The sequence below is a fragment of the Lasioglossum baleicum genome, chromosome 14, assembly GCF_051020765.1.
Source record: "Lasioglossum baleicum chromosome 14, iyLasBale1, whole genome shotgun sequence".
In the NCBI taxonomy this organism is placed as follows: Eukaryota; Metazoa; Arthropoda; class Insecta; order Hymenoptera; family Halictidae; genus Lasioglossum; species Lasioglossum baleicum.
In genome coordinates this window covers 4,113,679-4,129,928 of record NC_134942.1, presented here as the reverse complement: position 1 = coordinate 4,129,928, position 16,250 = coordinate 4,113,679, and the positions used below count along the sequence as shown (strand labels likewise).

Below are 16,250 nucleotides of genomic sequence, written 5' to 3'. Positions count from 1 at the left end.
TGTGCAGTTTTAGTTTGATGTTCATATGTGATATCATGTGCGTAAATAATTGTAAAAATGTATTTAAAAAAATTCATAACTAAAGGAATAGCTTTGTACATGGTTTCAAGCATTGTCAACTATATTTACAAATAATTATAAAGGTCTTCTACATAAGAGTTAATTCTCCAATTAATTTATAAATGTATTCCAGTCTGCTAAAAAGTTAGTTTAATGTTTATTGTTGATAAGAATACACAGAACCGGTTGGAAATTATGAAACCAATGAAATCTACATAGATCAATAAACCAATAAGGAAGCATGCCAAGATAGATTATTGTGGTTTGAACACTGTTCTACCTAGATTATCACATATATCACAGAATAACGTAGTATACGAATCAGACATGTATGCCAATACTTTCTTGATTGATTGCAGCTGTGCAGTTACAGCTATCTTTTGTTTTGGCCTTGTTTCTTGATACCAGTGGGGGTGGTTTACCAAAGATATCTGATACTTCTGAAGTACGGTATAGCTGACAATATTGCAGATTCACTGCAGCCTCTGCAACCGTGTGGCTTTCTGCTTTTGCCTTGAATTTTGATTTGTGTGATAGTAGATTATTTATTATACTTGTATTAGTAAGACTAGTGAGAGTACAGATACTTCAATAAAAAATTGTAACGCGTTTCTGGTATCTGATTTTTTAATATTTCAATATTAAAATATTTCAATATCTTGATATTTCCAATAATACACTATGTCCAATATTTTAAATATTTAAATACTAGAATACGTTCAATATTTTTAATACTTAAATATTTGGATATGTTCAATATATTTAATACTTAAATATTAGAATATGTCCAATATTTGTGATATTTTCAATAATACAATATGTTCAATATTTGTAACATTTAAATATTAAAATATTAAAATATTTTGATACTTTCAACGATACAATATTTTCAATATTTTAAATACTTGAATATTAAAATATTTCGATATTTTGATACTTTCAATAATACAATATGTTCAATATTTTAAATACTTAAATATTAAAATATTTCAATGTTTTGATATTTTCAATAATACAATATGTTCAACATTTTTAATATTTAAATATTAGAATATGTTCCACATTTGTAATATTTAAATATTAGAATATGTTCAATATTTTTAATATGTAACTTTGTATAGGTTTCCTCTGGATATGTTGAACGATGTTTCATTACTTTAGGTTTGCCGTGCCCATCTCTTTGATTTTCGTACTCCATTAATCTCGTAACTGTGCTATACATTTTCCTTTCGTGCCGGGTCGCAAGATTTTTCTATCAGTGCAGAGCAATGAAATTATTATTAATTGGCAGTGCGATATAATTCGGTGGTTAAGTTCGTAGGTTAATAGACGAGAGCGATTAAATTCCAAGCGTGAGCGAACTCCGAAGCATGTTTCCGTCACGCTACGTTAAACGTGTAGAAGAAGGTATAGAACTTTGCCTTGGACACTATACGGCAGCTAATCTATTTAGCAGACACTGTGTCGTCGGATAATCATTCATTGAGATCGCTCGTGCTATCTGTGTGCTAGTGTCTCAGATAGTAATACCTTCCGAAGACGTAACAGTTAGACTGCGGACTCTATGCAAATATAGATTTCCGCGAGCTAATTCCTGCACTTTGATATCAATGAAACTTTCCTACAGTCTATTCCAAAATTCTCTGTCAAACAAGGATAAAGCTAAATTGAAAATATACAACGAATTTTACCAAGGATAATTTTAATAGCTACGGACCTTCAGGATTTATGAAGGGAAAATCTAACAAATCCGAACAATTAATACTTACAGCAAACTTCAATTTTACCTCGTATATAATCCCAGAAAATTCAAAATAAAATCAAGTTCGATAGAATATGAATTTTCCCCGATAAAAATACATAAAACTCCGCGCAGCTGAATCAGAAAATATATAAAAATTCTTGGAACAAAATGAAATAGAAACTTTCTAATTTGAGTAAACGGAACATGCTCCCCACCAAAATTTCCTAAAGTATGGAAGACAGGAAAAACTATGTCTCTCCAATTCAACAGTGTCCCTCTCGATTCCCTTTTCATTTTTTTCACGTTCGTATTTCTCCACGTGTTTCATCCAGATTATATATCCGCCGCCGCACTTTCCCTGGAACATCCTCTTCCCCTTTTCTTTCTCATTCCAACCTACTTTTCTTATTAAGCTGTCTTCCTTTTTCAAAGAATGCTCTTATTCTTTCCCCAGGAATTCCTCCAGAGAGATTCTTGAGAACTTCATCCTCCGCTTCTTTTATCCTCTGGAATTATTGTTGGTCAGATCTTTTTTACCGCTCGTAGATGATCTTTTTTTTATCGCCACCTCCTTTAAAGGAGTGTAATTAATTTTGCAGGGTTACGCGAACTTATTGATACTTTTATGGTCTTGAACATTTCTCCCGGCGAGACATTCCAACCTTCCCGATTCCCTCAGACTTCTCCAACTGTTCTTTTCTTTTTCTCTACTCCTTTGACAATTCTATTGTCTTTTTGGCAACGCTCGTGACTTTTTCCCTCTCTCGGCGAAAGTAGACCGTGGACAGTCTACTTTCCGGACCTTTTCTAGACTCCGTTTGTAATTCTTCGGAGCCTCTACCAATTCTTCAACCCTTTGTCCTCTCCTTGTTACGCTTCTACCACTAATTTTCATTTTCCAGTCGAGTAATTTGGTCTTTTTCCCCAGTGTTGTTACTATTTAACTAATTTTAGTTTCTACACATTTTGACACACGTAAAAAGAATCTATCTTCAGCTCAGTTCTTCAGAAAATGATGAATTAGAAACCACTTTGACGTTTTCGATCTATTATTTGTTTTATACAGAACGAAAACGTTGAATGAAAATGAAGCGTTCAAATCAGACTGGATTTGCGGAACTCTTAAAAGGAAGATTCAGTGTTTAAACTTTAAACAAGCTTCCTGGAACCTGTTTTCTGGATAATGATCTCACTCAGTAAAAACATTTCTAAAAACAGCTTTGCAATGAAACGTACCGGGAATCGCGATTATTTCGTCATTAACAAGAGAACGATCGAGTTTCGCGTTTTTCAGTCTTCCAAGGCGAACGGATATTCGATTTCTGTTCAATTATTCAGTTGTTGCGTGGAAATAAATCCAATGGCTTCGTCGCGTAAACAATTGGAACAGCAGACAAAGCGTAGAAATTAGAAGTGTATCAGAAAACCATGGAAGAACTAAATAATTATAGGAGCAATTAGGATAATTTCGAATTGCACCGCGGAGTGGTAATTGTAAACTGCGTGATATTAAAACGGAATGTGTAAGAAGCTGTTGTCAAGATACAGGAGAGAAAATGGAAACGGAAAATGGTGGGGATTAGTGTGTGCAGAATTAAACATGGAGGATTATTATGGCAACATTACCCGCGGATATGGAGGATCTTGAGATAATAAAAAATTAACGGGCGATTTGAGAAATAAAAAATGGGGCTGTAATGTGACACGTTAAAAGAGCCACAAGAAGAATGAAGTTACAGTGTAAAAGATAATGTTCTGTTCAGGATAAAGAATATTTAGATCGTTAACGGAAAAACGGAGAAAGAATAATATATAAAATATCTACTGAGATAAAATAGTATAATTAATATACACGCTATAGTACAGACGATAATATAAGTACACGTGCAGTGAGTGCACAAAGTATTCAAGGTTATATTCAACCTGTGTATAACTAGCATAGATCTACAAAACATATATTTTGAATTTTCATTAAGGGCCCGAATAGAAAAGTTTTAAAAAATGCCTGTCTTATTTTTGCATGTAACCTTGTAAATTATAATTGTTGGAAAATCTTTTTTCCATATCATTTCGTAAACCAATGCTTCTAATTGATTATAAAAAATCAGGTCGTTTGGTACAATTATAAAAAAGTTATCAGTTTTTAGAAGGTGTACGAATACACTTTGTACACTCACTGCATGTATAATGTTGAAATAGAAGATCTTAAATCCAGAAAAATTGCAACAAACTGCGCACGAAGCGTTGAAACAGTCTGTCCGCTCCGATCATTGCATCCAGGCCAAAGTAATAAACAATCATCGTGTCGACACGGAATTACCAACTACCCCTATCAAGAACCGCCATTATCCTAACCGCCGCGAAGTGCAAGATATATAGATCTTCGAAAGCCACTGTCGTAGTAAAGATTAGAAATTTGCGCAATTAAAAAGTGTCAGCGATAGAGGGAGCATTTCGATGCCACTGAAGATATGGTTGGTAATCATGCCGTTTATTTCCGTTCTATGTGGCTGCTGGGTCCAAATCGGCGAATAATACCCGAATCCTCGGCCATTAAGATCCCTATCCCAGAGCATCTTAAAACGAACAAAGGAATGTCGGAGGAGCCATTCAGAATACCTCTCTCGCAGGAGTTCTAAATTGTTCGATCGCGCTCTCGGAGCCGCGAACGAGGACGGTTGAACTTTCGCGGCGACTTATCCCAGTGAAATGTTCGATTATCGAGATTCCCATAATAGATGTTACACTCGTAAGGACACTCGACCATCCTCTCGCCCCTCGCAACCCACCATAAAAGCGATTACACGCTGCTCTATCGGGCTCTAACGAGAATACGCCGATACGCATGGAGGACAAACATGATCGAACGCAGACGTTCTTAATCGAACTCGATGTGCGAACCGGTGATATGATCAAAGGGTAAACTTTACTTTACCGGACTCAAAATTAGTACCATTCCCCTATAAATTATGATGTATTTGGTATGTAATCCGGTAGATTTGTACCCGGCGCGGATGCAGATCGAAGTTTCGGTCCTGTAGGATCAATGGTTCAGGAGCTATGATTGTTTAAAGTTGAACAATCTGCAGCGTTTTTGACAGGGCGCCGCCATATTGGTTTGTAGTGACGACCGCGAGCCGCTTACCGAGCAGAACTACCGGTCCTTGCCCCCCCCCCGCCCCCGATCTAATTACCTGTCAAAAACACTGCAGATTGGTCAACTTTAAGCAAGCATAGCTCCTGAACCATTGATCCTACAGGATCGAAGCTTCGATCTGCAGCCGCGCCGGGTACAAATCTACTGGATTACATACCAAATACATCATAATTTATTTAGTAAAGACACGTCGATTTTAAATAAACGAACATGTTTTCGGAATATTAACACTGGGTTTCTAATATTTTCAGTTTGCGATTATTTCAAATGTGCTTTGCCTTTACAAGTGTGATAAGAGTTAATTGGGGTAAACTTTACTTTATCGGACCGAAAATTTGTGCCTTTCTCCTATAAATCATGATGTATTTGGTATGTAATCCGGTAGATTTGTACCCGGCGCGGATGCAGATCGAAGTTTCGGTCCTCTAGGATCAATAGTTGCGAAGGTATGGTCGCTTAAAGTTGAGCATTTTTGATAGGTAAGGGCGCTCTAATCCTAACCAACTCAGTAAGCGGCGTGCGACCGTCACGACAAACCAATATGGCGGCGCCCTTACCTGTCAAGAAACTGGAAATATGCTCAACTTTAAGCGACCATAGCTCCTCAACTATTGATCCTAGAGGTTCGAAACTTCGATCTGCATCCGCGCCGGGTATAAATCTACTGGCTTACATACAAACTACATCATAATTCGTAGGAGAAAGGCAAAAATTTTGAGTCCGGTAAAGTAAAGAGCAGCCCAATCAAATATTTGAGCTGCAGAGTGTATTGGAAAAAAGAATTGGAAAATTGAAATCTGCTGGGAAACGTACGGTCATATTGCCAAGGTTTTGAACGCGAACGAGGCAACAACAATTCAGGACGCTGGGGTCCCGAAATTCGGTAGGCATATATAATAAATATTTATAACATTCGCGAAATTCGTAAAACGCGAATTTCCATGCACGATTTGGAACACACAACGGCAGTTCTGTACACCTGTACAATGAACCATTTTTTTATACCTACGGCGAATAACAATTTCAATAAATTAAACAGACTGTATACGTTTATGCAGATTTTGATTTTCCTCCTCACCGTGAACGTTGGTTAACGAAAGTGTACGATCGAAATATTTTTCGAGAATTCTAGACATCAAAGAACTCGTAAAATAAGATTTATTTTTCTTTTTAACACTTTACCTACCGGAAGCCTATTAATAGGATTTTCAATAATTTTGCTGTACGAAAAGAAAGCATAGAAATTTTCATTTATATTGCAATCTTAAATGAAACTATTAGATGACGTTATTCAGGGTTTTCTGTTAGTTCATAATGAAAATTGCTGTTACTATATTGATGGTTCCATTAAAAAGTGTTTAGCCATGAACCATAGATTTTTCGTGATGTGTTAATACAGAAAAGTTATTTATTGTCATAGCTGTGAGACGAGAATACAATATCGAGAAACAAATAAAAGATATGACTGGATGCAGCGATAATTCCAGCTGCCATTCTTCCTATCGTTCAAGGTCACGGCCGTAGTTCTTGAGCGAAACTGGGGAACAAAATGGCGTACGCTCGTTGGCGCCTGTAACTCAGTCGTTCCTTTAAATCGTCGGAATCCGTGTCAGCAGACGGGCAAAACGTTGCTGACCAACCGAATGGTTTTCGTGCGAGTGCACCGATCGATATAAACCGCCGCGCGAAACTCAAACGTATCGGTGGCTCGTTTTGGCACGATGCAGCGGCCGATTGCCAACTTCCAGAAGTTCCACGTTCCCGCGTGTTATCAGGGTTCGATAGTTGCGCCGCGCACACGAGAACGCGCTCGCGGAGGCAAACGAGACATTCGTCGGCCCGCGAATAATGGACGCGTTCATTGTCTGATGGACGTTGCTGATACGCCATTCGCGATTTCGCGCTTCTGCGCGAATGAGATTAGGATGGTCACGTTCGGTCGCATTAGGCGATTCACCGGCGAATTTAGTTTATTCCTCTCGCGCCAAAGGCTTGGGCGATTGTACAGGGTGTATGAAAAGTAATGGTCATCCGTTCTAGGGGCGAATCTACAACTCTGGATCGGTGGACATTTCTAAGAGAAACTTGCCGCAAAATTTTTTTTTTTCATTATTATTATATACGGACCGAGGTCCTTTTATACAAATGTATACAGTTTTTTTTACAGTATAACTGATAAAAACAAAAAGAAACATAATAAAAAGAAGTATCAAGCTTTACATAAGAATGGACAAGCGCGAGCTAAACAAATACAGGTACGATTAACAAATAGTCTTGCGCAGGGCTTGAAACGGGCCCGGAAATAACTGTTTGAAACTGTTTCATTTCGGGCTTGATCGAAACAGTTATGAAGGACCGATATTTTGAATAACTGTTATGAAGGCCCGAAATTTCCAGGTCCTTCGTACATGGATATCGGTCCTAGCATAACGGTCTAAGACCGATATTTTTTCGGTCCTATATCGGTCTTCATATCGGTTCTAATACTTTGTTGCTCGGCCGATGCTTCAGGCACAGCGACTTCTAAGGGTCGGCCGATGCTTTGTAATCGGTGGCAAAGAGACCGGCACCTTATTGTCGATTGCCGACGCGACTGTTGACTCGACGTCATCGGTGACGCGTTTGCGGGGATACCAATCAGAATGATCTCTGGTAAAACAAAACACATCCTCTTGGACACAAGACTCGCCACTCTGCAAGCGAAAACCTAGAGCCTAGAAAGAAGCTCAGCAACTTAACGTAACGTAACGTGCCATTAAAAAATCAATATTGTTATGAAGTGTGTTAATTATTACTCCATATGTGGATTTGGATTTCATTGTTTGAAACCCTGCTCTTGTTCTCAAAACTCGTTCAGGCACGTAGAAATTGATTTGCCTCAGGAGTGCGGGACAATCTATATTATTATTTATCAAATTAAAGATGAAGCTCTGTTCGGATACTATTCTTCGATCAGATAGTGTTTCCAGGTTGGCTGTGTTTAACATTTTAGAGTAATCATGATCAAAGATTGACATTGGGTTGTTTCGCTTAATGCACAATACCTGAGAAATTTATGCTGCACTCTCTCTAGCATGATTTTATATTGAACGCTTTTCGGAGTCCATATAGTTGAAGCATATTCTAACTGGGGACGGACAAGGGTAATATACAGGGTGTCCCAAAACTCGGGAACTAGGGGCTAGGAACTAGGGATGCCGATTATTTTCAAAAAGATCGATTTTTCTGAATTGATTATAATCGAAGCTTCAAGAATCGATCTACTAAAAAATCGTTTCCAAAATAATCGATGTTTTGAATAATCGATTTTTTTTAGGAATGTCTAAAAATGATAAAAAAAAACGAAGATCAAAATTTTATTGGACTCTTTTATGGAGCTGATATAGAAGAAGATAAGTTGCAACGTGTGGATTCTCCAAAAACTAAGATACTTAAACAGCACATAGCTAAGGTGAAAGTTGCAGGTTTACATGTAAGTGAAAAAAATTTGCTATGGATTAGTAATGATTGTGAAATTAATAAGTTTCTGAACAAATGTGAAGCTGAAATACAAATTATGAAGAGCCAGAAGATTGATAATAGCTGTGCTTCTTTTTATGATATTTTGACAAAAAATACAAGCGAATTAGCAAAAAATGAAAGTATAGTACAGGCGTTCAAATCAAATAGTTATAAGACAAAATTTCCAATATATGCTAGTATGATAGATTGTCGATTTAGAAGAGGGTTAGAAAGAGAAGAGTTACTGGAGGAAGTTAGGAAGAAGCCGCATGTACACTGTACACTGTATGACAACAATTATTCGATCAAACAAGTCGGGTGTCCATCGTGATAATTAGACTCCGGATTTTATGCATTTATAATGAAAATGAGCAAGTGCAATTTCAAACAGTGAAAATATTGAAAGATTTTGAGAGTATTAATATATTATTTTCATCACACTAAAATTTTTAATGAAGAACATTTTATATTTGACTCCTGCATCTTGCAATTGATGCACAAACTTTTTATTTTGCATAAACATCCGCAGTCCAGTGATAATCTATATAAATAAAAATCAAATGCTGTTCGTTGGTAAGCGCATCACTTGAGAACGGCTGGACCAATTTGGCTAATTTTTTTTTTTAAATGTTCGTATTAGTCCGAACTAGGTTATAGGATAAGAAATTATTAATATTTTCAACGTGGAAAATAGTTTCATGAACGATCAATTTTTGTGATGATTATATTTCTTCTCAGAAGCTGTTATTATATTTTTAAAAATCCTAAAATTTCTGTGCATATTCCCAGTATGTGTTATTCTTGGCCCATTTTTCGTTAAAAAAATTGATATTTTTTTAAGGAACATAATTTATCAGAAAAACGGCTGCCGCGTCCTTCAATTTTGAGACGATCAGCTCACTTTTCCAGTGAACACTGTTTAAAAATCATACAAAACACACAATTTTATGCATAAAAGAATTGTTGAAGATGTCCGATCGTATATGTATAATCTCCTAGCTTGCGAGAATAAGGGACGCGCGAGGACGCAACGAATAAAAATTGCTAATCCGGATGGATTCGCGATGCGCGTCGCTTCCGATCGAGCTCCGTTGGTGCATCGACGCAGCGTCGCGACGCCATCGTTTGCCATCGATCTGGCCAGGGGAACGGTCGTTTATCGGTGGAAAAACTGGCCGGGCTCTCGTTAATTTGGGGCCTCGTTCAATGGAATCCGGCGGGACGGGGGAATTGCATCGCTATCGACAGCCGCCGCCGCCGCTGCGCACCGGTTCACGATTCAACCTCGCGATAGAATGTAATTATGCGAAACTTAATTACGATCTGCAGTTACGCGATCTATTTGTCGACGTTGACATACTACCTATACCCGCCGCGGCTCAATCCCAGCTCCGTCTAATACATAATTGGCTGCGGCTATTCACCGGCATCTTTCTCTTCGTCATTAATGACTTCATTGTTCTCTCGCGGAATTCTACGATCGGAACCGATCGAGTCATATTCAATTCATTTTTAATGTTTTAATCAGTTCCAATGATTTATATCTCAGCTACTCGTTTATTCTAGTTCCTCTTGATAAATGTATCGTATCACATTTACCTTATAAAAGGTAAAAATCGTATAAATGTCCGTACGGTGTTGCATTAAGCATTATCTCGATAAAAAAGTTATTACGACCACAATATTTACATATATTTCGTATTTGACGCGGTGGATGTCCGCGCTTTTTCCATCCGACAATGTTTCATTTAAATAAAGATGAAAATCGAACGAGAACAAATGGAATATAAATAGTCGGTGCTCGTTACGGAGGACTTTTTGCTAGAAAAACTCACTGGCTGTGACACGGCAGAATCGCGGCTTATTGATAATTCCTGTTAGTGAAGCAGCCATTACGTGGCCGGCCTTATACTATGTTTCTGTCATCGCGTGCGATTCTAATGACTCCGCTGGGATCATTTGATGGCCGGCTGCGTTAGGTCATTTCTCTGATAAAATTGTATAGAACTTTTGATGGAGTCAAGATAAAGCGACAAAACCTTTCTTAAATTGAAGCTGAATAAATCGAAATAGTGACGAATTAGTTTTGATCCTGAAAATATTGATGGAAAGTGACCATTTTTTTTTTGAAATTTCGATTTGACCATTGTAATATGTGATTGAATATTCTTGTTATAAAATATCATTACTAGACTGCGGAACTTTATGCAAAATAAAAAACGTTTGCATTGATTGCAACACACAGGAGCCATATAAAAAGTTCATTCTTCTTTTAATTATCTTATTAAGGTGAAACTAATACACCGGTGGCCTTAAATCTTTATAATATCTCCACTGTTTTAAACTGTACGTACGTATTTTTGTCATAAATGCATAAAATCCGCTGTCTGATCATTACCTACAGTTGTCTAGCTGTTCAGATTTTGGAGAAACTCCGATTTAAATGAATAAATTGGTTAGAATTGTGGTTCCTTCGATTTACATGTTTTAATAATTCTCTCTTGCTCGGTATAATAATCCTCCGTCAGATTTGCGGATAGGAAGTATTAAATGCCGCGACGCTGACACGTTGATCATGCTACATGACAGTCGCAAAAAAAGGATGGCGGCAGAAAGAGCAAGCGCTCTGCACGTCGCTGTTATTACGGTATTCAGGTTTTCATCGATGATATCGCGGATCGATCAGGGCCGTGCATGATTCGATCCAGACTCGATGGGTTCTAATAGGTAAAATTTTGCAAATTTCAATATCTATCTCAATTGAATTAGTCGAAAAATAATGACTAGACGGCGGATCTTTATGCGAAATAAAAATATTCCGCATTGATTGCTGGAATTAGGAATAAAATGAACGACTCTTTGTTACATTAAAAACAACATTGGAATATATCCATGAATTTTTCTAGTCTACTACTGTTTTATATCTGACCCAACTAATTTCTGCAGAAGTGCTTAAACATCCGCAGCCTAATATTTCCTACGCAATTTCTATCAAACTGGGAAATCAATTTTTGTTAAAATTTTGTCAGGCTTCTGCAAAGTACAAGAACTGTCGAATAACTTGTTTCCACGTGAATTTGATGAGAAATGGCGTGACAGTGATCACTAGACTGCGGATTTTATGCATTTATAACAAAAATTGGTACGTACAATTTAAAGCAGTGGACATATATTTAAAAAATTTAAGAACATCAACGTATTAGTTTCAGTTCAATAAAATAATTAAAACAAGAAGAAAACAAATTTTTATGTAACCTCTGTGTCTCGGAATCGACGTAGACATTTTTTATTTTGCATAAAGATCCGCAGTCTGGTGATCACATGTTAAAAAGGTTTATTATGGGTAGAAGTGACTTTAACGCAGAAAAACCTAGGGCCTACGAACACTACGGTGCGTCCCTACGCGTGACCGAAGTTGAGGATGCTTCGCATGCATGATTGAAATCGAACCGACGTGAATAGCAATTAAACTCTCGAGAGATCTTTCGTAACCGTTTCATCTTTAACGTTCGACCAGCGACGAGATCAAATAATCACGCAATTAAGTTTCTAAGTAGTTCAGGCATACTTAATTATCATATCGCATGAATAATTAGTAAACTACTTATTTCAGGCTTATTTAAATTCTGAGGAACATAGATAATAATCTTAAGAATTGAAGAGCGTGTTACAGCAACCACAAGATTAACAATTTTGAAAGTTTTCGAAACCCGTAAGTCTTAAACGTATTGATGTTAGACGCGGATACTTCGCGACTGTGACATCGATGGTAATTTCAAATATAATCATCCTAATATCACCCTCCTTATTCAAACGTTGACATAATGTATAAGCACTTCGTTCAAAGTTCAGTTCTCCGAGACTTTTAAAACTCTCGAAACTTTCGAGGATTTCGAGAGTTTTAATATATACGCGACATTTAGGTTCATTATGAGTATTATACTTCAAAGCGAGCGAGAGATATTCTCGCAGTTTTCGGAGTACATTAAACTTTTTCATTTCCTGTTATTCCTTGTAATTTCATTGGCTTTGCAGTGTAAAACCTTGTTCCTCGTTTGATTCAAAGCAATTATTTGTTATTTTCATTTGAGATAAAAATGTCCCCGCTCTGATTCGTAATTATCCCGCGATTCATATTTTCCCTGGAACAATCAGCTTACAAAATTATGTCTATTCGGCCTCCGGCCAATCAGGAGCTTTTCACACGACCGGCGAACCTTTTCAAAATACATATGTATAATCTTCATCAATTTACGTTTCGCATCGAATTGTTTTCTTCCGAGCACGCTGTTCGGCGTGGTACGCGGCCGCGCAGAAGTGTAAAATTACGGCCGGCTAGGTAACAAACACACGGACTGCATCGCAACAAAAAAAAAGAAAGAAGAAAAACAAAAACGCGAATCGGAAAAGTAAATGACTTACCGGTGGGAAAGAAATATGACGAATGAAGATAAATTAGATAGCAGCGTACAGCTAAATCAGAACTGTCATGCGGAATATTGGAAACAGTATACACTCCGCGGAGAGGAGGAAATATGCTCGAAAAAGGAGAGCGCAACTAGGGACCATCAATAGTCTAGTGGTCGGCGCACTTGGCAACCATCAATTCCGACCGATTCCGGTTCTCGAAACTTCCTCAGTGAAGTATCTTTGCAGTCTTAATAATCGCAAATTAATCGTAACCCTAGCGTTAAAATGCTCGTGTGCAGGATCTTGCTGAAAATAATTAGATAAATTGAAGTGGTGACTTAATCCTTATTCACGATCGATAAAAAAATAACATAAAGATCTATATCACTTTTCAAGCTCGGAAATTGATGAATCTCTTGTTACTTTGTCTCATTCATGCGCATTCACAGAAATGGTAATCAGACCCGGGGGATAGAGAATAACTGATAAAACCATGAAAAAAGTGTAAGTTAGCTATGCGTATAAAAACGCGGTCCCATTAGTGTCGCCACGGACAGTAACAAGGATAAATCATACCTCGAGATATAAATTACTGTCAAGTCAGCGAAGCATACCAGCAAATGAACGGCGCAAACATCATGGTCAATAAACACTTGCAGTTACCATAAGAATGGTGACCTATGAGAACGGTAAATGAGCTATGAAGTCGAAGATCCGTCGCGGAAAAGTCACCGAAGTTTTCGGTCGAGAATTCGATTTTCCTGTTCCAGATTTCTATTTCGACTCAAAGATGCTGGTTCGCGATCTTGATTACGTCATTGAACCCTCGTTACCGGGAGTTGACGCGGCCGGGAACTCCTTTTCCACATTTATTTCGAGCTCTAGCTTCCCTTTCGTTCCGAGACATTTCCCTTGACAACGTAAATTTCTTCGCGCGCACAGCTGCTCCGAAACACGTTCGACCGACTTCGCGACAGACGTTCGCCTACTTTAAACCGGCTACCCTCCTAAATTTTCGCGCGGGACGTAAATATGCAGGCGAGAACAGGCCCGGGGAATATCCAGTCGAATTTGGCCCCGACGCCATCAGGTAATGGCCTCATTAGACCGAACGATAAAGACCGAAGTTTGTGGAACTTCTTTTCTTTCATTGGAATTTCGGTCTTATGTCGCATCGAGTTCTAGGTCACCAAGTATTTTTGTACAAATCGAATAAACATTTCTCTCCTTAATATTACATCGTCTCACTTACCACTAAATCACTGCACGGTGTATTACCTGAAACTGAAAATTAAATTCTTATTTTATTTCGAAATTTTATAAAAAATTTCGTGTTTTAAATATCAGATGATTGCATAAGACAATAAAATTCAACAGCTACATTTTAAAGAATACAACTTTATTAATCCATTATACATATGTATAGTCACCATTCTTTTCTAATTGTAGAAAATTTAACCATTTTTTAATTTTCATTTAAACCAACATTAACCAAGGATTTAATCAATCTTTAAAATCTCATGCAATCATCTGATATTTCATTTCCGCGTCTGACTTTAATTGGAAAAATGTTGAATCCGACCATTAAAATTTAATTATCGGAAAGTAAAAATTACATTTTAACGTAATGAAAATGTTTTAACATCAAAGGTCAATTAAATATCATAATGAACGAGTGCACAATAACGTTTGTTATGATACATAATAATAAAATTTGCATGTGTATTCATAAAAAAATATGGGACATCTTAAAGAAATACACTAAAAAACGACTTTTTAAAAAATTGTTCTATCTTTTTAAATGAACAAGTCACATCTCTCATGTCATCAGGACTAAATAGGATAATTAAATGGCCGGTTTCACATTGAACAGCCTGTACATTAAAAATGTTACGTTAAACATCTTAAAGAAACACACTAGAAAGCGACTTTTTAAAAAATTGTTCTATCTTTTTAAATGAACAAGTCACATCTCTCATGTCATCAGGACTAAATAGGATAATTAAATGGCCGGTTTCACATTGAACACCCTGTACATTAAAAATGTTACGTTAAACACCCTGGACATTAAAAATGTCACATTATTTATGAATTGAACCACCGCTAACGTTAAAATTCCGCTGTGTTTTCAATTGACCAAAAAAAGCCCTGAAACCTAAATTGAATTCTTACAGGAAATATCAGGGGGTGAATTAAATCTTGTTAGTTTGATTTCACGATCTAATTGAAATCGGAGGTTTCCTCGATCCCTTGTAAGCAAGAATAAAATCCATTAGGGCGTCCCTTTGGCCGACAGCATTGATCACAATCTAGTTTTCGAGCATGTCCCATCAAAGAAACGAAGAATGCATTTTTTGGCCCCGTATCGACTTTCGACGACATATTGGATTAATGAACGTGATAAGGTGAAAGAGCTCTCGCCATTATGCAATTTATGCGGGCGTAATAACCGACTTTGATTAGCAGCACGGATCGTTGTCGTGGAAAGGTTATCGAGAAAACGATGACCCCAACGTATTGTTCTTCCGAGGTTCTCCTGCAATTTTTCGAAATCGTATTTCGATAATGGGACGGGATAGGGATTCCCTTCTAATTTCTGTTTATTTTACCATTTGCGAACCTTTACACAAGTTCTCATCTTCACGAGTCATTTCACAAGAATTAAAATCAACACAGGAGTTTTATAAAAATTTACAAACACAACACGCCGAGCACAACATTTTTCAAGGACCGCCAGACGTGCTGCGCAATAAAACCCGAGATAAAAACGCGCAGCAGAAATCCTAGCAAAACAAATAGGTAATAAAGATTTGCAATAAAAGTGGCAGTAAAAATCGCCAGTAAAAACACAAAAGAATAAAAATTGATTTGGACGTGGAGCTCGTGACGAACCGTGGTGACCGGTAGATATAAAAGAGAGATTCGCGGGGGAAACTATTTTGCGGTTTGCAAAGTGGTTAAATCAATAGTTGTTCGGACCGGTCGAAGCATCGGAGCAATATGGTCGTGTCCACGGACCATGTGATTTCTCAGCAGAGGGGTAAACTCGATGCTGCGAGTACATGTATCTGCCAATCGACATTCTTATCACGCGATTCGCCGTTGCGCTGATACATTTGGGACAGACAGCTGTCATCGACATATATTCATCTGCAAAACAGCTCGGTGGACAAACCGCGAAACGACCATTCGCGTGTGGACCGTTTATTTGTTGTCCTCGTTACCCTCGTTTAAGCTCGATTATAAACTCGCTGATTGCCGATCCGCGAGCTGTCACTAATTATGCCATTTCCGCGGCGCGGCTCGGCGGTCCCCCAGTTTTCAGCGCGGCACGGTGCGTTATGCTGATTCTCTCTCTGAAATATTTTTCTATTAACC

At 37.6% G+C, this 16,250-nt stretch overlaps 1 long non-coding RNA gene across 2 annotated transcripts in view; it reads right to left on the bottom strand.

The window, feature by feature from the left end:
• LOC143215912 (uncharacterized) overlaps positions 1–16,250 on the bottom strand; it is a 234,547-nt gene that overhangs the window by 85,184 nt on the left and 133,113 nt on the right. Inside the window, exon 3 of one of the 2 annotated variants that reach the window (XR_013010478.1) lies at positions 14,125–14,156. The exons of the other annotated variant lie outside the window; for it this stretch is intronic. This is a non-coding gene — a long non-coding RNA (uncharacterized LOC143215912). The remainder of the gene's footprint in view (positions 1–14,124; positions 14,157–16,250) is intronic. 2 annotated transcript variants of the gene reach the window in all.